The sequence below is a fragment of the Rattus norvegicus genome, chromosome 16 (genome assembly GCF_036323735.1).
Source record: "Rattus norvegicus strain BN/NHsdMcwi chromosome 16, GRCr8, whole genome shotgun sequence".
Taxonomy (NCBI): Eukaryota; Metazoa; Chordata; class Mammalia; order Rodentia; family Muridae; genus Rattus; species Rattus norvegicus.
The window spans coordinates 75163815-75187848 of NC_086034.1; the positions used below are offsets into that span (position 1 = coordinate 75163815).

The 24034-nt window shown below is 44.9% G+C and overlaps 3 long non-coding RNA genes across 8 annotated transcripts; 1 reads left to right on the forward strand and 2 right to left on the reverse strand.

Moving 5' to 3' along the window:
- Positions 1–616: 616 nt before the first annotated feature.
- On the reverse strand, positions 617–5756 carry LOC134482412 (uncharacterized). Its single transcript, XR_010058482.1, has 2 exons — positions 5337–5756; positions 617–845 (listed from the first exon to the last, which is right to left on the reverse strand). It is a non-coding gene; the product is annotated as an uncharacterized LOC134482412 (long non-coding RNA).
- On the forward strand, positions 5715–16134 carry LOC120097520 (uncharacterized). 5 transcript variants are annotated; one of them, XR_010058481.1, is made up of 4 exons: positions 5759–5936; positions 6740–6826; positions 11668–11759; positions 15807–16134. It is a non-coding gene; the product is annotated as an uncharacterized LOC120097520 (long non-coding RNA). The 5 variants fall into 5 exon arrangements; XR_005495026.2 differs by lacking the exon at positions 11668–11759 and having other exon boundaries at positions 5715–5936; XR_010058480.1 differs by having other exon boundaries at positions 5802–5936; positions 11668–16134.
- A 2766-nt stretch (positions 16135–18900) lies between these two features.
- LOC134482411 (uncharacterized) lies at positions 18901–22787 on the reverse strand. 2 transcript variants are annotated; one of them, XR_010058478.1, is made up of 3 exons: positions 22572–22787; positions 19625–20026; positions 18901–19129 (listed from the first exon to the last, which is right to left on the reverse strand). It is a non-coding gene; the product is annotated as an uncharacterized LOC134482411 (long non-coding RNA). The 2 variants fall into 2 exon arrangements; XR_010058479.1 differs by having other exon boundaries at positions 18901–19133.
- Between the last annotated feature and the right edge of the window lie 1247 nt (positions 22788–24034).

Consider the following 24034-nt stretch of genomic DNA (forward strand, 5'->3'; position numbering starts at 1 on the left):
TGCCTGGGCTAGCTCAAAGGCTGGGCAGTTCTCATCCTCCCCGTAGTCAACACACGTTTCCCTCTGGTACTCCTGGATTAACGCCCTCTAGCTCTATATTTTATCTTTGTTGCCCTGGCTCTTTCTGGGAAGCCCCCTAGTCTTTGTTGCCCAAGACACTTCTGGACAGCCCTTCCATTCCTTTTCACCTACATTTCAGATGATTTTTCTTCTGCAGCTGTAAATCTGATCCACCTCCCTCCAAATCATGATGATTCCTCCTTTTTCCTCTCTCCCAGTCCCTAGCCCTCGCAAATCTAAAGGTCCTGCCTCGGTCTATCTGCCTGTTGGCTCTTTATTGATCAATCAAAAACCAACTGGAGACAAAGACCTTCAGTGTGTTTGGACACACAGATTCCTGATTTTGGAGCGGGGGACTGGATTAATGAAAAGCATTAGAACCAACTCCCAACAGACAGACTTGATACAAACTTCAGAGGACTGAGATCATGCACAGGGCAGCAGCACTAAAGATATTCAAATTATAAACTTGAAAAACCCTGGATCTCCCTCTTTACCTCACCAATCCAAAACGCTTTAAACTCAGTGTTAAAATAACGTGAGCCCAGAAGCGGAATTTATAGCTTGCTCGAAACATGAATCTTTATTTTTATTTCCTTATTATAATCCATATTTGTTTCTTCTGCCCCTTCCTTCCTTTTGACTCCCAACTTCCAAGCCTCTTCTTGCCAGAGTAATTAACCCCATACTTGATTTGCAACACTTCTTGAGAAGTTTCAAAGGAGGCCGCAGAGAAATCAGCAGGCCACCCAAGCAGTAGGAAAATGACTTGGAACTGGAACCATCTAAACAGTCAACAGCCATGGGAAGAAATGTTGATTAAATGGAAGGAGAATGAATTTCCTGAGAATATGGCTGCTGTGGGCAGCCCCTGCTAGGGAAGTTCCTGCTAGGGAAGAACAAGCTGAGACTCAGCTGTGGGAAGTGCGAACTCAGCCGGCTGCCCATTATCACTGAGAACCAACCCCTGGCTGCATCCTGAGGCTCCAGGCTGAGAAATGCAGGCTTAGGGACTTACATCATAGAGTCCTTTAAGATCAGTGCCATGGTGGTATGGAACACGGCTGACTGCTAAGCCGGATCCATGACCTATTCATTTTTAGTTTGTTGCTAGATCACTCACTCATATGGGCAAGACTAGCAGTAGGTGTTTTACATTTAGGGACCACTAGGAATAAAACAACGTGAGATTAAATAAAACACACACACACACACACACACACACACACACACACACACAAGATATAATCAAGAGACCCAGTATACACAAGACACATAAACCTTGACCAACTGAGTACATGTTTCAGAGTTTAGTAATATTTCTTTTTTATTTCATGAGCGTACATTCGAGAAAGTGTGTGTGTGTGTGTGTGTGTGTGTGTGCATGTGCGTATGTAATTTCAGGCAGTTGTGAGGTTCCCAACATAGGAAACAAACCCAGGTCCTCTGGAAAATCAGGAAACACACTTATGCGCTGATCCAATATTTCTTCCTAAGTAGTAGGGACATACCTTAATCACAGTGGCATTATAAATGCATAACTAGGAACACGCTCCGTTATTATTATGTAGTTGTGTACTGAGTATAACCCTGTGTGCCGTGTTACTGTAGAGCTAGCTGCATGAGTTTATTCAGCGTATGCTATCAGTGATCAATTCACTGCTTTATGATGCTCTGACAGGTAGTGTCCTGAGGCGTTAGGAACTCCTGTGGCCACCTGTTTCCTCCCTATCCAGAGGCAGTCCTTTGTCCAGAGAAAATATCAGCCCCTCTCCCTTGTCTCTTTTCTCCCCTCTGCCTTGTCTCCTATCCCCTGTCTTTGTTCCTTGGAGCAAATAAATCTCCCTTGTGCTGAAAACTCTGTCTACTGTGTCCCTTCACCATGGCACAGTAGCGTGTGTTCCTGTTGCCCCCACTACATAAACGCCACCGTGTAGTTCCTGTTTTAAATTATGAAGATTCTGTTTCACGGTCAATAGAGATAGGCTGAGGTGAGTTTCAGGTAAATGGCCCAGTAATAACATTGCCCATCACAACAAGGGCTCAGTTCTGAATCCTGCCTGAGTGAAATGACTGGAGAGACGCCTTTGCTGTAAGCTCCGACCTGATTTAGCTTGGTGTGGACGAGAATCCAGAAGAGTGATGGATACTAAGAGAGTGGTTAAGAAATGGGGCCATAGTTTAAGGCCACCTTGGCTCAGAAGCTGGGTTTGCGTACCTTACCGGTCCTGAGTCAGTGTGTTCTAAGTGTCACAGTAGGCTCTAGTCAGTCTTTTTGTCCTAAGGGAGTGGCTGGGGAGGCTTGGATTTGTGAGGCTGAATCTGCTGCACTGAAGGTTACAAATAAAGTCATAAATCAAGGCACTCACCAGACACATTGGAGGGTCAACGGGTAGGGAGATTACAATGGGCTCCGGGTATGTTTTGTAATGAGGCGGCATGATGTGGCCATAGGGGTGCCTCAGCGGGTTACCAGCCCAAAGATGGGTTTAGTATAAAATGAAGTTTATTTGGGGCATGAGAAGGGGAGTGAGAGGGAAGTGGAGGCAGAGAAAGAGAGGGAACAATGATAGAAGAAAGAGAAGGGGCCGACTGGAACCTGGGGCGGGGTCGGGGGGGCGGTGCGTAGAGAGCGAGGAAGAGAGCACACAGAGAGAGGACACGGATACAGAAAGAGAAAGATGAGGGAGGGAGGGAGGGAGGGGGGAGGAGGAGGAGGAGGAGGAGGAGGAGGAGGAGGAGGAGGAGAGAGAGAGAGAGAGAGAGAGAGAGAGAGAGAGAGAGAGAGAGAGAGAGAGAGAGAGAGAAAGTGAAAGGTCAGAGAGAAAGAGAAGCCAAACTGCTTTTATAGCAAACCAGGCTCCTACCTGACTGTTGCCAGGTAACTGTTGGGCGGAGCCAAAAAGAAATGATAACAGCTCCACTTTAAGTTTTAGATATTTACGATGACATTCGTAATTTGAGATCAGAGGAAGCTAGTGACTCCCTAAAACTGCATCTTCAAAACTTTGGAAGTCACACCGATGTTAGCTAAGGCGCAGAGGTGGGCAAAGAACGGCTTTCAAGGGGATTAAAACTAGCCTAATTTGACTCTGTTCAACAATCTTATCTCTTCCTAATCGTGAAGCTCAACTATTTAGCTTTGTAAAATCTTTAACACAGCTAGCTGGAGCAATTATTTCCCCCCTCCAGCCCCGCTGAGCACTTCAGTTAACACAACCCTGCTTTAGGGCAGGAGTGAGAGGAAGAGAGAGGTGTCCCGATTAACATATGAAAGAAGCCAGTAGGTGAAAAGGCTGGACTCTCACTTCCTGCCGGGCTGTCTGGTTAGGCAAGAGGTAGAAAACAGTGAAATTCATAAGGCAGAAACTGAACAAAAGTTCCTGGAAACATCAGCGCTAGAATAGAGTAGAAACTGAAGATGTACCAAGGGGAGTAACAAGCGAACAGAAGCCCTCTCTCAGAGGAACACTGGAAGCCCTTGCTTAGCCTAGAGTCTGTGTACAACCAGCCTGAGAAATGCAAAACAGAGGAGGGACTTTGTAGCTAGGTGCTACGGGCTCTTTCCTCCGCTCACCCGCCCCCCCCCTTCTTTCTTGAGAGTTCCTTTTCCTTTCTTAATAAGCTGCCCATGCCTCCCTAACAAGGCATGGCATTTTCTCCGTCTCTCCTCACAGCAGCTGCCTGGATTTTCAGCTAACCTGCACTAGGATTGTGTGTTAAACTCTAATAAAATTACCCTCAAGCTTTCATTTGACTCCATTTCTAAATTCTTCAATTACTGGGATTAATGGCCCCCACTGATATGTTTATAAAAAGATAAGGAGAGTGGGGGATATGTTCTATGGAGGTGTGATGAGGTGTAGGGGAAGGGGGTGCCTCTGTGGACCCACGCTGAGGCATCCCTTCCCGTGAGGGACCAGCCACAGGCGGTGTAGCATAGAATAGAGTTTTTTCGGGGCATGGGGAGGAAGTCGAGAGGGTAATAGAAGGAGAGAAAGGCAGAGAGAGAGAGAGAGAGAGAGAGAGAGAGAGAGAGAGAGAGAGAGAGAGAGAGAGAGAGGACAACCATGAACACATGGAGAGGGAGGGGAGGGGAATGGGGGAATGGGAGGACAGAACAGGGGCAGGAAAGTAAGAGCAAGGACAACAGAGCAAAGGGGCAAACAGCCCCTTTTATAGTGAATCAGGCATACCTGTAACTGTGGGCCAGAGCATACCTGGCTATTGCCAGGTAACTGTGGGGTGGAGCTTAGAATACTAACAGCCATGGAACCCCTAAACCTCCCCCAAGTCAATAGTACACCTCCAACCAGAAGTGTTTTTCTTCTTTAATAATGTCTACCATTTGCCGTAACTTGCTGATCAAATTCTGTATTCGGTGGTATAGGGACCTGATAATTCCACTGGCGGCTCTCGGGTCATTAATCCACACCCTGGGACAGTGAGGCCGGACAATGAGTGACTAAGAGATTACCACCAGGAGAGCAAGGGATGGGAGGGGTTATGTGTATTATTTATAACTTGAAGGTGCTAATAGAGGGAAGTATTTTCAGAGGTTTTATTTGAGCAAAGTGAAAAAGGCTTTTAGAAGAGAGAAGAGTGATATTCGTGTGTGTGTGTGTGAGAGAGAGAGAGAGAGAGAAAGAGAAAGAGAGAGAGAGGAGAGAGGAGAGAGAGAGAGAAGGAGCTTTATAAATTTGGCAATGTTAGGTGATTTCTCAGTGTGCACATTTTAATAAAAATGAAAGTTAAAGGGTTGAATGCAGATAAGTCACAGTAGAGCGGGAGCAAAATGTTTCTGCCCTTGAGTGTTTCAGTTGGCAGTTAGACCTCACCATCTCCCATCTCTTCCATGAATATTGCATAAAGCTCAAGACAAGCCATTTACATCCCCAGAGACTCACATCTGGGCAAGGGTCCCAGAGGAGCAGTGGTGGATGAGGAAACTGATTGAGACTTCAAACTTCAGCCCAAATGTTAAGTGGATATTCACTTGCAAATGTGTCTGCTTTGCATTCCCTGGGGCCCACAGCTGGCATTCATGTGCTAATCAGAATTCGGGGAAACAATGTTGTTCATCAGAACCAAAAATCGTACAAATTGTTAATGCAAAGGAACTTTCAGGAAGCCAAAAGGGAACACACTTCAAAGTGAAGAAGCAGCCCCTCGTCTATTATGTAAAATGCAAATCTGCACCTTCTGCAAGTCTGCCGTGCCTTTCTTTGGATTACCAAAGGTTTTGTCTACCAAAGAGTCTGTTTGCAAAGATTTACCTTCACACACAAATTTCTCAGGCCTTCATTAGCCTCCAGGACCTTGAAGAACTATAGCGCTGCTCTGATTGACACACGTGTGCTCCGCTCCGGTTGCCCTGCCACCATCACCACCAAAGGAAACCTTGAAACCGAAGATTTTGCCTCTGCAACACACAAACTCTCTTGGTCCCCACATCTTGAAGTATAGGTTGTTATGCCGTTGTCATCCACAGGAAGTCCTTGCTCTACGTGAAACCTAGTGATGTGAACCACATTAGGCTGAGTGTGCTCATGCTTACGCCAAGTGACTTGGAGAAAAAAAAAATTAAGTGATGATGTCATAAATGTTGGACGGCAGACGCATAGACGGACATGCTCATGCCTTTCTGCTTTGTCACAGAGAGTTTTAATAAAACTTCAGATCTGTGTCGGTTTTATTGGCTGCTGTGACATCAGAGGCTCATGATAGGAGAGCTAGAACTAAAAAAAAAAATCTTCATCAAGATTAACGTGTGAAAGAAGCCGTTTTCAGAGGACTGGACACTATTCTTAACTCAGCCCCATCTAACAAATAGAGAATGTGCGAGATGAAACCCCAAGAAATACTATCTAGAGGAGGTAACACAAAAGACCGTACTCGGGGTGGTCAGGTGCTTTGGGGGCTCCTTCCTCGGCTCACTAGCCTACTTCCGTTCTTGGGAGTTCCTTTTCTTTCCTTAATAAGCTGTCTGTTTCTAATCTATGTCTAATTTAAAAGGCATGACTTTCTTTCCGTATCCTCCACCCGGCAGTTGCCAGGAAGTTTTGGAACCTAACTGTTAGCATTCTGTCTAAGCTCCACCCCACAGTTACCTGGCAACAGCCAGGTATGCTCCGCCCCACAGTTACCTGGCAACAGCCAGGTAGGCCTGACTCAGTATAAAAGGGGCTGCTTCCCCCCCACCCCCACCCCATCCCTTCTTTCTCTCTCTGGCTCTGGCTCTTGGCTCTTGCCTTCCTGACTCGGCTCTCTCGCCATTCCCTCCCCCCACCCCCTCTCTCCACGTGCTCATGGCCAACCTCTACTCATCTACTCTACTTCTCTACTTTCTCTCTCTCTGCCTTTCTCCGCCTCTACTACCCTTTGAACTTTCCACCCCATGCCCCAAATAAACCCTATTCTATACTATACCGTTGTGTGGCTGGTCCATTTGCAGGAAGGGATGTCTCAGCAAGGGCTCGCTGAGGCACCCCCTTACCCCATACCTGACTACACCGCCATAGAACATATCCCCCCTTATCGTTTTATAAACACATCACTAACCTGTACCATATTTTCTCGTAAAATATAATAAAACTGTCTTCAAGTTCCATTTTTAATCCGTTTCATCTATCTATCTATCTATCTATCTATCTATCTATCTATCTATCTATCATTAAAGGGAACCTTGGTTACCCCAGTAACATGTGGTGACCCAGATGGGCCCCGAGGAACGACCTCTAAAGACTACAGGGGTGCCGTGACTCAGGTGAGTGCTGTGACTCAGGTGAGTTCCTTCTCAAGTTCAGGCAGGTACTAAGCAGGATGCATCTTCCCACAATGCCCTAGCGTACCACACCCATTCTCCAGTGTATTTACAACGGGGATCCTGGATGATAAGCTATTTCTCCTCTGCTAGTGAAATGAGTCAATTCAAGGCAGATTAGGCTATATTAAAAGCAAATTTATTGGAAGTTGCTCTCTGGTGGAGTTCATTGGTCCCAAGGATTGGGGCCAGGGAAGTCACCATGGGGAGAGGTTTGGGGGCGGGGGAGAAAGGGCACTTGAACAGAGAAGAGAAAGAGAAGAAGAGAGAGGAGACTAAAATGTCTGGATTATGTAGGAAAGAGCCTCCTGGGGGAAGGGCAGCCCAACCCCTGGGCTGGAAAGTTCAGGATTGGGGTCAGGGTATGCCAGGAGGGGCTGAGGGATGCTGGGAGAACCCGGAGGCCAGGTCTGATTTTATATGTGAAATATGCACCTCAGCCCTTTGTCCGGGATCTGAAACCAAACACTGGTATGAGCAGAAGTTGTTCTGTGTAATAGACAAATATTGCCTGTGCAAGACTATAGGGAATTAAAAAAAAAAAAAAAAGCTTTATTGAGGTAGGCTGACTCTCCTGTCAGAATGGGAGGAGAAACCTAGATCCACATTTGGGGTTCTAGGCTAGGTATTTCCCAAGACCCCTGAGTCCACCCACCTACCTTATCTTCTCACCCAAATTTTGTCCCTGAGCAGGAATTTTTTTTTCCTGTGCAGGTTTCATGAAAAATTTCCTTCTCTGGGGGTTTGAATGAAAATGGTGCCCATAGCCTCTTAGAGAGAGGCACTGTTAGAAGGTGTTTCCCTGTGGCGGTGGGTGTGGCCTTGTTACAGAAAGTGGTCACTACGGGTGGGCTTTGAAGTTTCAAATGTTCCAGCCAGGCCCAGAGTCACATGTTCTTCCTGCTGCCCGCCAGTCAGACGTGGAACTCTCTGCTGCTTCAGCACTGTGTCTACCTGCATGCCGCCATGTTTCCCACCATGACAACAATGGGCTAAACCTCTGAACTGTAAGCCCCCCCACAATTACATGTTTTCCTTCATACAGTGTCCCTTTACAGCAGTAAAATTCTAACTTGTTCTCAATTCCCCTCTGCTGACAGAGGAGGGGACAGAAACTATTCTAGCTGCTTCGGGATAGCACAGGGCGGGGCAGGGGCATAAGAAAGAACAGCTGTCAAGAGTGTCTCTGAGGAGGGCCTCCTAAGAGTCCATGATAAGTTATAGTAAATGTTGGATATCTGGAGCATAGGACAGTTATTTGGTGACAGCGTGTCTTGGTGTGTTATGTGAATGAGGTAGCATCTGTCACATACTTAAAGTGACAAGGCTAGTAGCCCAGTTCTCACTGGATATGAGAGTAAGACAACAGTTGGGTAGTTTTGTCCTTTTCACAGAAGCCTTTGTGTACTTTATCATGGCTGTTAATGAACTCAGTTCCTCCTTTACCACTGTCATCTCCTGCAAGGCGTGCACCACCGAGACAACCACAGGTCTGGCTCAAAAAACTTGAGTTTTCATTGACTAGGTCAAGTTCAGAGGTCAACTATTTGGCCTGTCTTATTACGATCTACTGTGGAACACGGTGTACCGAGGTCAAGGGAATGGTCTTCCGTTACGTACGTCTTGCTTGACAGATTAAAGTGTAACTGTGCGATTAGCTCTTCGTTATATCAGACTCCAGCACAGGCAAGAGAATGCCTGGAAAGATTACAAGAAATCAATTAAAGCAGCTGGCTCATTGGCCGAGCTTTCCAGCCACAGATGTCCCTGTCCTGTACCAGATGTAATACCCAGTGGAATTGACATGATAGGTCCAAACTGAATGAAGAGTCTGTGTTTCGTTTACTTTGAGGGCGCCATCAGACATCAGCATCTAATTAACATTAAGAGAGAAATATAACCCCATCGTTGTGGGATTCTCATACAGAGAAATGGGACAGAGGTTTTCTTCCAGGGAGCACCATTGATTCACGCTGGCAATAGCTCTGTGGATTCACATCCACAGATTGAGCCCCCTAACCACCAGGATAGAGCCTTGGGTATCTTTCCTTAGTTTTCCTTTACAGACTCCCTTAAATGGCAACTTACATTCGGGTTGAGTGATCTACATTATGGGGTTAGGACAGAGTCACTCATGCACACATATATATGATTATGCCGTATTACCTTTCCTTTGTTCTGGAGGACCCCTTACAAATTCCCCAGGTCAAAGAGCATCATCATGGCTTGCGGGGTTATGTGTCCAGAACATCATTACTTGTATTGCCTACAACCTTGTATTGCTAGAGACAAATCTTATATCTAATATCAAAAAGCATCTCCCAAGTAACTCCCAGTACTCCAGGCTTTCTGGGTCTAGCCTGGAATTTGAGCAAGTTTTCTCATGTTATCTGTGATTTCTTCCTTGACTCTTCACTCATCCAGATGACATAATGCTTATTGTGGGTGGGCCCAGCCCCTGGCCTTAGTTCTGCTACTATTGAAGGCATGTTCTGGGCCCGTCTAAGAGGATTATCTTCATCTTCAACCCACGCCCTAGGCACCTTGAAAGGGAACCTTGGATCCTCATTGTGGCCTCTAGGAGAGACTCTGAAGAACTTGGGTTCTTCTAGGGCCCTGGAGAGTTGGTAACATCCTTGAATTACATGGCTTCTCCCTTCTGTCCCAGAATGGGTATAATTTGAGGGTGATGGTGGTGGTGGTGGTGGTGGTGGTGGTGGTGGTGGTGGTGGTGGTGGTGGTAGTGGTGGTGATGGTGATGGTGATGATGATGATGATGAATACTGTTGGGGACACTTACTCTTCCAGGGGCTTTCTTAAGAGCAACAAGCACATTGGTTCCAACCCAATTTCATTCAGGGATGTGGCAGTCCTTGTCCAGTCCTTCTCTGACCTTGGTCCTGGCCCTGCAGGGCACCTTTCCAGATCTGTACTGACTTTTCTACCAGGGCAGCAGCAAGAAGAGCGCCAGTTTTTTTTTCTTTATTAACTTGAGTATTTCTTATTTACATTTCGATTGTTATTCCCTTTCCCAGTTTCTGGGCCAACATCTCCCTAACCCCCCCCACTCCCTTTCTCTATGGGTGTTCCCCTCCCCATCCTCCCGCCATTACTGCCCTCCCCCCAACAATCACATTCACTGGGGGTTCAGTCTTGGCAGGACCCAGGGCTTCCCCTTCCACTGGTGCTCTTACTAGGATATTCATTGCTACCTATGAGGTTAGAGTCCAGGGTCAGTCCATGTATAGTCTTTGGGCAGTGGCCTAGTCCCTGGAAGCTCTGGTTGGTTGGCATTGTTGTTCATATGGGGTCTCGAGCCCCTTCAAGAAGAGTGCCATTTTTAAATTTTTGAGCTTGCTTCCGATTGGGCTACATGATCTCAGCTGAAAAATGTCTTTGCTCCAACCTTTTTGACTGGCATTCATTCCAAGGAACCCTTCTATATCAGATGTCCCCTCGGGTCTGACCAACTTAGTCATTTGCTGACCCTTGTTCATGTTGGGGTCAAAGGGGAAAGTATGGAATGTGTTCCGTGGCCTCTCACAGGGATGCTTTGGGCTTTCTTCAGGTCCCTGGAGCACCTCTGATGATTTCGCACACGTGCATGGCCTTTTCTCCTCTCTCCTGCATGTTATTGAAAAGAGTCTCACGTTAATACTGAGCAACTAAATTCCTGGCTATTATTCTGGGCATGAGCCTGGTGTCTTAACAGTTTCACAACCTAGGGAGCAAGTATTCAAATACAGGAGCCTCTGGGGCCATTCTCATTCAAACCACCGCACAATTCATACAACTCACTCAAAACACACCACCTGCCTGGCATCTCAAAGTTGCCTGAAAAATTCAATTTTGTGTGTGTGTGTGTGTGTGTGTGTGTGTGTGTGTGTGTGTGTAACAGAAGAATGAGTGAAAATTAGTCCGAGTGGGCTTATAAGTCTGGATGGTGGAGAACATCACATCAGTCACAGCTTAGACTTCTCAGTGGATGAGGGAGTTTAGTTTTTCCAGCTCAGGATATCAGTTGTGGCAAAAGGCTGATACATGAAAGTCCACTTTCCCCTTGCATTGGACATCTTGATCACAGAAGTTTCCCTTAAATTTGCAAAGTCTCTCAGCAACTATGAGGAAGGAGCAGGGCTGACAGCCATCCTCCTGGTACTTCCCAGCCACAGTGTATAGGGTTAGAACTGGTGGTTCTGGAGTGGCTGCAGTCAGGAGGTCTTGAGTGGCTTTGTAGGGGCGGTGGCTTCAGGGGTGTGGATGGCCTCTGGCATGGGTCTGGCTGTGGTAGGTGTGGGGAGTACAGACAGCTCTGGGGGATACAATGGGACATAAGGCAAGGGACTTCCTTTGGCTTCCAGACTTCTCGGGTCCTGGTTGGTATCCAGAGGAAGCCATCATCTGAGCCAATATGGTTCTCTTCAGATAGGCTATGAGCAAGAGTATTCAGAGAACAGTTAATAGGAGATGTGGGCAAACATCTATAACTCCAGCTCAAAGCTTTCTGGTGCCCTCTTTGGGCCTTGGCAGGCATTGCATGTACAAGGAACACACACACACACACACACACACACACACACACACACACACACCTGTGTTCCCCCACAATGACTCTAAACACTCTGTTAACTAGTTCGTTATCTAGTATCCCTTTGGAAGGGACTGAAGGAAGAAAGCCAATCACCTTCATAGAATGTCAACACTATTATCTCCTGAATATCTCCTTTATTATTTTTGAAAGCATACCCTCTACTGGGGTAAGTTTATTTATTTTGTCCTTTTAGAAAACATCAGTCACACTCAAGAAGAGGAAAGGGGTAGGGGTGAGCAACCCCTCTGTTCACCCTTGTCCACTCTCCTTGTGAAGACATCTCAGGTAACATTTAGTACTGTATAAACCCCTACATTAAGATGTCTCCAGAGAGCCACCATAAGCCACACCAGGCTTTCTATGCACCCACCGTCTGAAGACTCCACATTGCTCTCAACCCGATTTCGTTAAAACTTGCCTGCCTTATTTATTCACATTCACATGAACTGCCGCCCAGTGACCTGGAGACACAGCTCTGTTTCCTGCAAAGCTAATTGGGCGACTCGGGGAAATAATCAAGCTTCCATTGTGCCTCTCAGCAGCAAGCATGCCAAAGCAAATCCATGTCTCTACCGGTCTGATGGGTGGCACGCCCTTGGCTGGTTCATGGTTCTGACTGATTCCTTTGTGTTCCTGGAGTCCGTGCCCCAGCATGCCAGGAGGGCTAGTCCCCTTCCGAATCAATCAGTCCACTGGTGCTAAGTGAGGTCATCTTACCTGGCATCTAGAGTTTCTGCCCCAGTGACAAGGGAGATGAAATCACTGTCTCCAGATGCAGAGCAAGAGCCGCCAGGAAAGGTTGTGGGATCGTCTTGTAGAGAGATGGGATCCTGGGAGTCTATGCCAGGAGCAGCGTGCGGACCAATGCTCTCACCGGCACGTGTGCTCACTTCCTAAGGCTCCCAAACAGCAGGATGTAGCCTTCTGGATCCTTCCTTAGTTTTCCTTTACGTTTTAGCCCCTTTGTCTCGTTATATGGTAGCATGTGTCCAGGTTGCATGGGCTGCTCTCTCTCGTGTGCAGTGGATACCGACTATGCCAGGCTGCTTTCCCTTTCTTCTGGGAGGGCCCTCCCACACAATCAGGTCTCGTCTTGTAAGACTGTCCATCGATGCCCCATGGTATCGTTTAGGGATCCTGGATAATTTCTCTGCAACCTGTGAGTGTGATAGGAGGGCGTCTGATAGCCTCCTCTAGTCAAGGAACACAGAAGGTTGGGCTGAAGAGGGACAAGTTGGAGCTGGGAGAAGAAATCTTTCGGACAGAGTGTGTGTTCCATAGATGGTAAGAAAATAAAATAAAATAAAATAAAATAAAATAAAATAAAACAAAAGGGAAAAAACCCTCATGTTTACATTTGGCCCCAGCATTTAAGAGGTCAGGCCTTAGCTTCAGGTAAGCCTCACAGTGTTGAATTGAGCCAAGCTCATGATATCCTACACCTGGGCAGCATTTCCTCATCAAGAAAATGATAACAACTGAAAATAAATACTAAAAAATATGAATAGCATCTTACATTTAACTTTGGAGTTTGAAACTTTAAATTAATATTAGAGTATATGTACAGATAGAAACGCCAAGCCTCATCTTTGACACACTTTAAACAATTGACTGAGCTCCTTATGAGCTATGAATGTGAAGAAGAACATGGAGGGATATCTCAGAAGGTTTGGATGGAGGAAAGAGAAAAAAGAAATGATGTAGTGAGAGCCTCAAAAATAAAAGGAAACACTTTAAAAGAATAGTACTGCATAAGACCTCTTTACTAAAAGGAATCTGTGTCTGAGTTACACACATAGGACAGTATGTCAATATCCTGTTAAACTACAGGACTAGAAACTAAAACCATAAACTAAAGTTCCCAGGTAAACCTTACAGAAAGCACAAGACAGCCTTTGTCCAGTACACAGAGAAGCATGGAAGCCACTGTTGGTGATTGGCAGAGACATTTGTATAGTGCTATTGGCCAAAAGCTGCGGTTAATCTCGACGTTAATGTTCTATTCAGGGAGTCCATGGCTCCCAAGTTCCACTATTTTCTGAAGTAAACACCTCAACCCTACTCCTTTTGCAAACACTTGAGCCGAAATAATATAGATAACTTGATTAAAAGAAACTCAAACAAGGGAATAATTTTAGATGTGTAAGCCCCAACCCATCTTACCAGAAGAAATAAAGGCAATGTTGTTCTTCCAGATTTTTACTAATTCTGTAGAAACAGCTGAGAGCAAGTTGGAAAAATCCCAGAGAATTCAAAAGATTGATTATTATAAATATGCTCAAATCAAATAATAAGATTATCTCCTAATCAAAAATACAAAGCAGAGAACAAAAGATGAAGAAAAAAATAAAATTCAGCAAAGATATAGAAATGCTGAATGAAAAAAAAAAACACTAAATGTCTGAAATTAAACCATAGTGCACCAAGTAAAACTCTGTGGGAAGTCTTCGAGTTAATGTGACTCAAAGGGCAGAGGATGCGGGACTGAAGACACGGTGAAGGGACTGGCGTAGGTCTACAAGGACGAAGAACTTAAGAATAAGATTCCAAGACACAGCCAACTCTACGAAAAGAGCCAAGTCTACAGGCCAGGGGCAAATCAATATGAGAAGAGAATCCTGCTCTAAAAGCTTGGGAAACGTTTTCAAAAGAATCATAACCAAAATTTCCAAGACTTAGAAAAATAGATATTCAAAATTAGATATCTAGATATTAAAAAAAATATTTAGAACAACAAACAGAGAAGACTAGAAGTACACGTGTGCCATATCACACTTTAAACACTAAACATACAGAGCAAAGAACGGGCATTGAAGTCACATCTAAAGTCACACATAAGGGGCAGGCCCATTGGTGACGGCAGGTTTGCCAACAGAAAGGGCCTAAGGGGCTTGGAAAGACTTATTTCCAATTTTGAATGAAGAATAGCCAGCCCAGGCTACTCCACCCAGAAAATCTATGCCACAGTAGAAGAGCTGAAACCCTTCTTTCATAAGAATAGGCTGAAGGAATTTGTGGCCACTAAGGTACCACAACGAAACCCTAGAATTTTTTGTCTGAAGTGAAGAATGAAATGGAATCGCTAGGCCTCAGGAAAAACCATAACCCATAATAGAATGATATTGATACAAGGGACAGAAACTCCAACGTCCACAGAGACCATACACAGCTTTCAGCAATTATTCTGAGTATTAACAGTCTCACTTAGATGACGGAATTGAAAAGCAAGAGTCAGCTAGGCCTCTTCTTGAAGAAATGAATCTCACCATAAAAGACAACTATTACTTCAGGATGAAAGGATGGGGGGAAAAATGTAATGGCTACGGTAAGTTCTCATGCCTGACAACAGACATGAGAGGAGAGACACGGTTGTTCATTTCATACTGATGAAGGGAACAATCCAGAGCTGTGCCCAACTCCATAAAACACATACTACTAGATGTCGTTAAGGCCTAGATGGAAAGTTAAGGTCTAGATGGAAAGTTAAGGCCTAGGTAATGGATACCTGGCTTGCCTGCCACTGTAAGGAAACTTTCTCATGTGTTTCTGCTGTTACTAGGAAACTTTCTAATGCCAAAACTGATTATATATTCTGTTATATTGTATGTCCTTATGAAGCCATTCACAATGGAAGCTAGCAGAAGTATTTTGTGTAGTTACCCACAATAAGCTTGGATGTAAACCAACCACACACTTCCTGCACCTACGCATAAGCTTTTGTGGGATACGCTGTCCCTGGGATAGATCCCAACATAGGAGAAACACTTGCACTGATATAAGAAACCATTTGGAATACAACATCCAAGTAGTTGAGTAAAGTTTAAGTTCCCAAGACCTCCCTAGGAACTGGCATCCTATTTGGCAGAAAGACATGGACATCGTTAACTGACATTCTGTTCGGCAAATCAAGACCTGAATGTTACACGAGTCCCATCCTGATAGACAAGTTAGGACATGAATATTAGACAAGTTTCCTGCCACAGTTGAATACGCCAACCAATGGAAGCAGGATTAAGTGTACAGTAAAGACTTGTTCCTAAGGAAATCCCTAAATCCTGATGAGTAAAATAACTTGTCACGTGTTCATCTCACAGATCTCAGGCTTTGAAAGTATTGTAGGAGCTTAACTAGGGGTTGTGGTTCTGCTCCCGAGCCTGAATCATGTCTCTGATCAATCAATCTTGGGGTGTGGTATTCGATAAACCATGCCTAGTTGACTGAGATCAGTGTTTTGAGCAGCGATTCCTGGACACCAATTGCAGATGTAAAATTACAGATTAACCTTGGTACAACAGTAGGAAACAGCTTTACTACTCCACTCTCTTCTTCCAGAAAGAAAACAGAGAAATGGCAAATTAAGTAACATCATGGCTGAAATGGACCCAACTGGACATCTACAGATCTCTCTACACAAACATTGAAGAATACGCATTCTCCTCAGAAGCCCATGGAATTTTTCTCCAAAAAGAACATGTGTTCAGGACTTTTATTATAAAGCCATGTCTAGTTTTTCATCAAAGATTTTCTGCATCTACTGAGGTGACTATGTGATTATTTTGTCCTTGTATCCATTTAGGCAATTCATATTATTTATCAGTTTATAAATAAATATTAAACCATCCCTCCGTATTTGGAATAAAGCCAACTTGGTTGGGATGAATGATCTGTTTGGAATGCTGCTGAATGTAATATGCGATTATATAAGACCTCTGTGTCTATGTTCATCAAGAGGATTGGTCTATATTCTCTCTTTTCCTTTTTTGTTTCCCCATCTACTTACTTTGGGTATCAGGGTAAGACTAGCTTCATGAACGAGTTTAGCTCTGCTTTTTCTGTATGTTGTTTTTTAAATATTGTGGTGGTTTGAATAAGAAAAGCTCCCCCCCACAGTCCTCAACCTTTGAACACTTGGTTCCCAGTGTTGGGGTGTGAGAGGATCAGGAGACTTAGTCTTGCTGGAGGGACTATGCCATGGAGTGGGCCTTAAGAGTTAAGGTATTGCCCCCTTTCTGGTTAGCTCTCTCCTCTTTATGTTTACATCTGAAGACCTGAGCTCTCAGCTTCTGCTCTTGCCACTATGCCTGTGGTTTGATGCCTGTTTCCCGCCATGATGAAGTCTCACCTGTCTGGAACCATAAGCCCCCCGCCCCAAAAGCTGTCTTGCTCATGGTGTCTCATTACAGCAACAGAAAAGTACCCAACACCGAAGCTGGTACCAGATAGTGGGGCTGTGGCTGTGAAGAACCTGACCACAGTTTTTGTTGTTGATTGTTGTTGATTTGGTTTTGACTTTTGGAAGTGTGGAAGAGTTTGGAACCTTGGGCTAGCCGTTGAATGCTCTACGCAGATCCTAAATGGGCTGTTCTAGTACCAACCTGAAATACTGTAGTGCTGAGAGGCTTGCAGACAGCAGAGGCCCGGTTCTAAAGGCTTCAGAGAAAAGCGAGGACCTTAACTGCAACTGAGCTAGAGGTCATTCCTGGGGTATTTTGATAAAGAGTCTGGACAGGCGGACATAGCTGCTGCATTCAGAACTTACAGTACCTATGGTTGTTTGAATAAAATCTGCACAAGATAGAGACAGTCACTTCAGTATGACTGACCAAGGACTACAAAAAGCCCTAGCACTAGCTGGAAAGATATTGGTATAGGGGAGGGGGGTCTTTTTTGACTTTGGGAGCATAGCCACTGGTAAGTTGCCCACGATCCAGTAGACGACCTTTCACTCGTGTCTGTATAAACAACTTTGATTAAACTCAGTGAGTTATTGTTTCAAGATGTTCTTCCAGCTCCCTTTCTTCCAGCTCCTCCTCCTCTTTCTAAAACTTTTCTCCCGCCCATCCTTCCTTCTCATCCAGTGACAGGCTTTGTTCTATCCTGTACCTGCCTTCCTGCATAAAGACATCAATCTACAGCCCAAATAAAAATATTTTAACAATAAAACTCTATGATATAAAATACTTTCAAAGAAGTATTGCATGGCCTTGAAGAAAGCCTATGGATGCATCTGCAGACTCCTTTCCTAAAGCTTGCCATTGGAGTCTCTAACACCTTTTCATTGTTGGTATTTTGGTATTTTCCAGTATGGATGATGAATTCTTGTGTTTAATTTTTCCCTCCATGCATTTTCAAATACATTTAACTTCAACAGTGTTCCTGGAGTCAAATAAGAGGAACAGTGGATTCAAGGTATCTGGACCAGCCCAGAACCTACAAAAGAGAAGGAAGTGCTGTGTGGGACTTTTTGCAGTAACACAAAGAAAGGAAGCACTGACTTTTTCATTCTATGACTTTCAAACCAGCGTAGATAACGTGTGACCCCTGTAAGATCAGTTAGTGCATGTCTAGTGCTCACAGCTATAGACAGAGCAAGCATTCCAGATTCCTGTTCCCAGTTAGCACTACAGGTGACCTTACAACCCCTGAAGCACCCACTGGCTTTCTAAAGAAGGCTCCTGTGCCAGTTGGTGACCTCACAATCCCTATGGCACCCACTGGCATTCTGAAGAAGGCTCCTGTGTCCGTTGGATCATGAGATACAGGCTCAGCTCAGCATGGATTTGCCTCTTTCTCCTTTTGGGCAAGAACATGTGTGTGCAGGTTCATTTTTAGTTTTGAGGCTATTTCAGTGTTGCCATTGTTAGGAGCCACCCACCTATGAAATGATCGTTAAATGTGAATTCAGCATGTGGCTGATAAAAAAAAATAAATACTAAAAATATGAATAAAAAATAAATTACTAAATTCCCACATCATCAGTAAAAATATTAGAAAGGGATGTAGGAACTATTGCAGGAACAGGCTGCTGCTAGCTGGATTCTGAAGATATTGGCACTGAGTTTGGCCTATGGGGTACTCTGACTCTATCAACATTCTTGTAAGAAACAGAGGGGACACAAGGTGGAAACTAACCCTTCCTGTGTAGGCCTCCAGGCCCTTCCAGCTATGAGTCCCTAAGATGCGTGTATCCCATGAGAAGGTGTTCAACAAGACGACCATTCTCGAGATGCAAATTAACCTCACCTCAAAAAATTGCTGAAGTTGAAAAGCCTGACGAAGTGAAGTGTGGGTGAGAATGCAGAGCAGTAAGAGCTTACATATCCTGCTGGGAGACCATGGGCGGGTTGATCTACTGAACAGGGGACCATAAATGCCACTCCTTAGTACACACTCAGTTGACGTCCTCCTGAATGTTGGCTGAGAGATATGAATGAGAACGTCTATAACAGCATTATACGTAACATTTCCAAATGCAGACCGACAGTAGAATAGAAAACTATGCTATAGTAAACGCACATGGTGTAAAATTGTCACAATGGGCTGTGTCAGCGGCTGTGTCTTTCTAGTGTCGAAATGTATTGAATCACAATGATTACATGGTCAGATAGACAGATTGCTAACACATAGAACTTTATAACACTTGGGATTTTGTCATAATCTTTAATTTAAAAAAAATAAAGGGTAAAACAGAAAAGCTCTAGCTTGTGGTTATTTTGTTTCTTCTGTTCTTGAAAATCAAATCCAGAGCCAGGCGGTGATGGTCCATGCCTTTAATCCTAGTGGCTCTAGAGGCAGAGGCAGGCGTATCTCTGTGAGTTCAAGGCCAGCCTGTTCTACGGAGTGAGTTCCAGGACAACCAGAGCTATATAGTGAGACTGTCTTGAAAAAAAATAAAATAGTAAGTGAATGAATAAATAAACAAATTCAATTACTATATAATGGAGGCATAATAAGAAGGCATGATAGAAAACTAGATACTGCCATTTAATGAGATCTGCCATTTTTATCCATATATTGTATATGGATGTATATAATTTATATTATAATTACATGTGACTAATACATATGTATATAATATATTATGTATTGTATAATATAATACATATGATAAATATATTACTAGAAAAAAATTGTTAACCTTTCATTAACACAAGCCAAAAGGTTGAGTAGATGTCCCTGAACTGGTCCTCTAACCAGTGTGTACTTGTGCTTCCAGCTCTAACAGCTCTTTCTGTGTGGTTAAGACAACTTAGTATACGTCCCTTGGGAGGAAGATCTCTTTATCTTTGCATCTCCCAAAAACTGTCCCAGCGGGGCTTTTAATCACTACGTTGAGGATTCGGTTAATTGAGTATTCAGTGGGTACCCACCAGCAGCATCAGGATAGCCTGTCATTGTGACAGCACAGATCGGTAGGAGAGGGGGTTCTCACTCTCAAGAAGCTGAGAAGCTGAGTAGACAAAGTTGCATCGTGTCCCTCTCATTTAAGGATGATAAAAGGGGAGATGGTGACTCCAGGAAGGGTGGCCACCCTGCCCACTTGCTCCAGTGCGAGAATCTGCAGCCCAGCCCATTTGCGTCAGATGGCAGGTGTTCGGACATTATCTGTGGCGTGAATTAATGAAGATGGTAGCGCGCTCTCAGGGGCTCACGAGGCTTACTCTGCCTAGATTTACGGATGAGGGTCCTTCCTGGCAGGTTTCTTCTCCGTTCATCCCCTCCGTTCCTCGCTGCAAGTACGATAGTTAATCTTTGTGGTCAGCTAGCAGGATCTGGAATTGATTAAGAGATAAGCCTTTGGGGATCGCCTGAAAGAAATGCCCTGGTCCATTTTTAGTATGAGGTGCGCTTAGCGTCCATCGGAGATAAACAAGGGAGCTGGCGCCTGCTTATCTCGGAATTCTAAGAGTTGAAATGTTATAGGTAGTCTGCTGCATGACTGAGTCAGAAAAAGGGAGACAGTCTCAAGCCTCAAATTATTCACTAGATAAGGCTTTGCACCCTGACCAACAGGATGGGGAATTTGAGAAGGGGGGAAATCCCAGCCTGTGGGGGCGGGGAAGACCGGAAGTTCTCATGACGGGGAAGACTGAAAACCCTTGTTTTGCACCCAGTCAGGCACACCGGGCACCCTTCCCTTTGCTTTATACTGACGCTCCTTTCTGCAGAACGGTATCCTAAAAACTGCTTCACTTGCTCTGCTGTCTTGAATTTGATATTAGGCAGAGGGGACCTTAGTTTTTCACATCTACATTAGCCTCTGAATGTCTGTGAGGAGTTTTACTGATTACAGCAATAGAAGGAGGGAGACACTGTAAATGTACACGGCACCTTCTGTTGGCAGCCCAGAGGTGAAGACACCAAAGGGGACCGGCTTTTGCTTCCTGCTCTACAGAAGCATTCTTTCCCTGTTATCAGAACCCAGACGCTGGGCTTTCGGCATGGACTGAAGACCAGTGGCTCTCTAGGAGTCCTCTGGGTCTTCAGTGCCCGGTTGGGGCTGCTGGCTAATCTACCAGGACTGGTGTGGTTTCAGTCTCTCCTGTTTGAAGAAATCTCATTTAAATTGGTGTTCATTCTATCAGCTCTGTTCCGCTAGAAAGCCCTAATACATTAAGTCGTACCTCATTCTTTTGGCTAAATCTGCTGACTTTCCAACCAAAGTGACCTTTGATCCTATGTGTTCTTAGTGGTTTTATTGTTTCCTTCCTTTTCTTCCTTCCTTTTTTCCTCCCACCTCTCCCTTCTTCCTTCTCTCCATTCCTCCTCCCTCTTTTCTCCCTCTCCCTTCCTCCTCCCCTCTCTTCCTCTTCTCTCTTCCCTCTTTCCCTTCCTCTCTTCTCTTTCTCCCTTCCTTCCTTCTCTTCCTCCTTCCCTTTTTCTCTCCCCTCCTTTCCTTCCTACCTCTCCTTTTCCTTCCTTCTTTTCCTTTTTTTCTCTCTTCTTTCCTTTCTGTCTTCCATTCTCCCTGTCTCCCATCCATCCTTTGTCTCTTCTTCCTTCCCTCCCTCCCTTTCTCTTTCCCTTCATCTCCTTCATTCCTCTTTTTCCCTTCCTTTCTCCCTTCCTCTGTCTTCCATTCTCTCTCCCTTCCTTTCTTCTTTCCTTCCTCCCTCTCTCCCTTCTTTCCCCTCTCCCTTCCTTCCTCTCTGTCTCCCCTCCTTCCTCTCCTCCTCCATTCTTTTCTGCCTTCCATCCCTCTTGCCTTCCTCCAAACCCAAGGACTCACACGTGCCAGCAAAGCATTGGACCACAAGATTCACTCTTGGCTGCTCTCTCTACTTTCACCCTTTTCGCTTTACTCTTTTCTTTTCACCTTCCTTTCTCCTTCCCCTCCCCTCCCTTTCTTTCTTCCTTCTTTTTGTGTTCAGCATGATTATTACATTGCGTATAATGTTTACTTCCAACCTTTTTCATAAAAAGAAATTCTAAGATAGAGTACAAAAAAAATGAGAGAACATAAAGTCAAATACCTCCCCGCTCCAAAAAACCCGCAGTAACAACATAAACCTTCCCCTAGGAGGACACAGTCCAATTACATCATAGAAGGGAAGTGAGGAAACAGGGTGAAGGCTGGGGTTTAGCTGTGAACTGCTGTATAAAAATCAGTAACAGCGAAAAGATGCTGGACACTCATTGCTGCACCCTGTTTCCCAGCCCTCCTTCCTTCATTCTTGCTGTGTCTTTCTGGCATTACTGTCTCCTGTGTTCAGGTCTAGACTGCACGCCTCCGGAGGGCAGCGGCCACGTCCTATAACCATTTGTCTTCCACTCAGCACAGAGGAGGCTCCACAGATGGGGCACATCAGGAGTTTATTTCATTTTTATTAAAGCGCACAGTTCCAGTGAATGTAGCATATGAAGCTCATTCATTTTTATTTTAATAAGGGCTTCTCTCTCAAATTATTAACTTCTTTTAATGTCTTCATTTATCATCCCACTCCAAGTCTCTCCAAGAATGGTGGGAATTTAGCAGGTTAAATTTACATATGATCTCTGACTCGGTTCCAGGGGACTCCCATAGTAATGAGGATGAAAGATTGCTAAGTCTGTCTCCAACCCATCTGCACACACGATGCTTTGGGGATTCATTAGACACATTTTCTTTGCCTATTCTGAAGATAAACTACGGCAATGTCTCCACAGTGGGGCAAATGTAATCTCCCCTGGCCTGATCCACTACAGACGCTTAGCTGCGTGGTGGAATTAAATATCTCAAAGGTCAATAACTCTTCCTATCATTTCTCACTAAAGTGCTTGCAGCGGGGAGTCCCTAAAGGACTAGCGCTTGGAATCTGGCATCCAATTCTTATTTACCCCGGCGAGTTAACCTTGAAGATTCCACGCCAAAGTCAGCCCTTGACAGGTTACCGAGAGCGTTTCACCTCACGCCTTGGATCGACTGAAAGGTCTTAGGAAAATGGCGTTTCCAAAGGCAGCGTTCCCAGGCTTGCTGATCAGAAAGACAGCATAGAGTCCAGTCGACACAAGCCAGTGCTGACTTCCAAGAGAGGAGGGAGAGACTACCGGGAATGGGAGTAGTCACACTGTCCTGGGTGGCTCATAATTGCATGCTATAGCCAACCCATTGTGACAGCAAAAAGGCCTTTTTGGCAAAAATGTAAAATTACTTGTACCTATGGAGAGGCGCTTTGGCTGAAGACTTTCGGGGTTGCAATCCATCACAGTACTACGGTTAGTGCAATGCAAAGAACAGGAGGGAACTGGAATGGCTGAAGGGACACGAGAAGGGGAACCGCCCAGCCCCTGGACCTATTCTCTGCAGCAGAATGAACAGTAGCTGGCAGAAGGGAAACTTCTAGCTACACACTAGTCTAGCATCTCCGTGTTCAATGGCATATACAGATGATACAGTTACTCATTAAAAATTGAGGTTTTTACTACCAGGTTGTGGAAGGTAGCCAATAGCTTTGTTGATATCCTGTGATGCTTGAGATCACCATGGGGTCCCCTTGTTCGATAACTCGCCAAGCTATAACCTATTCTGTGCCCTTGAGATTTTATTTGGTGGCATAAGGTATCTAACTGGGGCATTGCCTCAACTGTTATTGGACAACTGCATTTAGCTTCCTCTCATGCATGTAAATATTTTAGGAAGCTTCCACAGTGCTAGGTTTCCATATGGCTCTTTGAATGGCATTGAGTACTAATCATCTCTTCCTACACACGCTTTCTGCTCCATCCCCTCCCTGTTTAATCCCCCTGTTGTAGTTTTCCCTTTGTCTTCCCATAGCAACATATCCTACTTTCCCTTTCTTAGGAGAACCATTCCTCCCCTCCTGTTCCTTCCTAAGTCTCTGACTTCTGTGGTTATCCAGAGGATGGCGCATATGTCAAACGCTTAGAAGCCAACATCCACATATAAAGGAAACACTGAACCAAACCCAGTGATTCCAGCTAAGCTTTCATGCACGAGGTCATTTGTGAGGCATCTCCGGGACAAATGCATCCTGGAAGCATAGCACCAATATCAGAACATTCCAGAGCTCCTCCAGCATCACATCCATTGCACCTCAGTGTCTTATACTGCTGTTGCTTCTTGGACTCGGACCCCAGCCACGAGGCCGTTCTACCCACTGCATCATACTGCTGTGTCTCCTGTTCTGTCTTCAGACCCCACACCAGTTCACGCTCCTGTAACACCATTCGCCTCTTCTGTGTTGGTAGCATATGACTTGTGTCTGTCACACCACACGAAGTAGACATGCACTATTTATTTTCTCTTCTATCCTCCACGTGGATAAAGGTGGCTCACACAT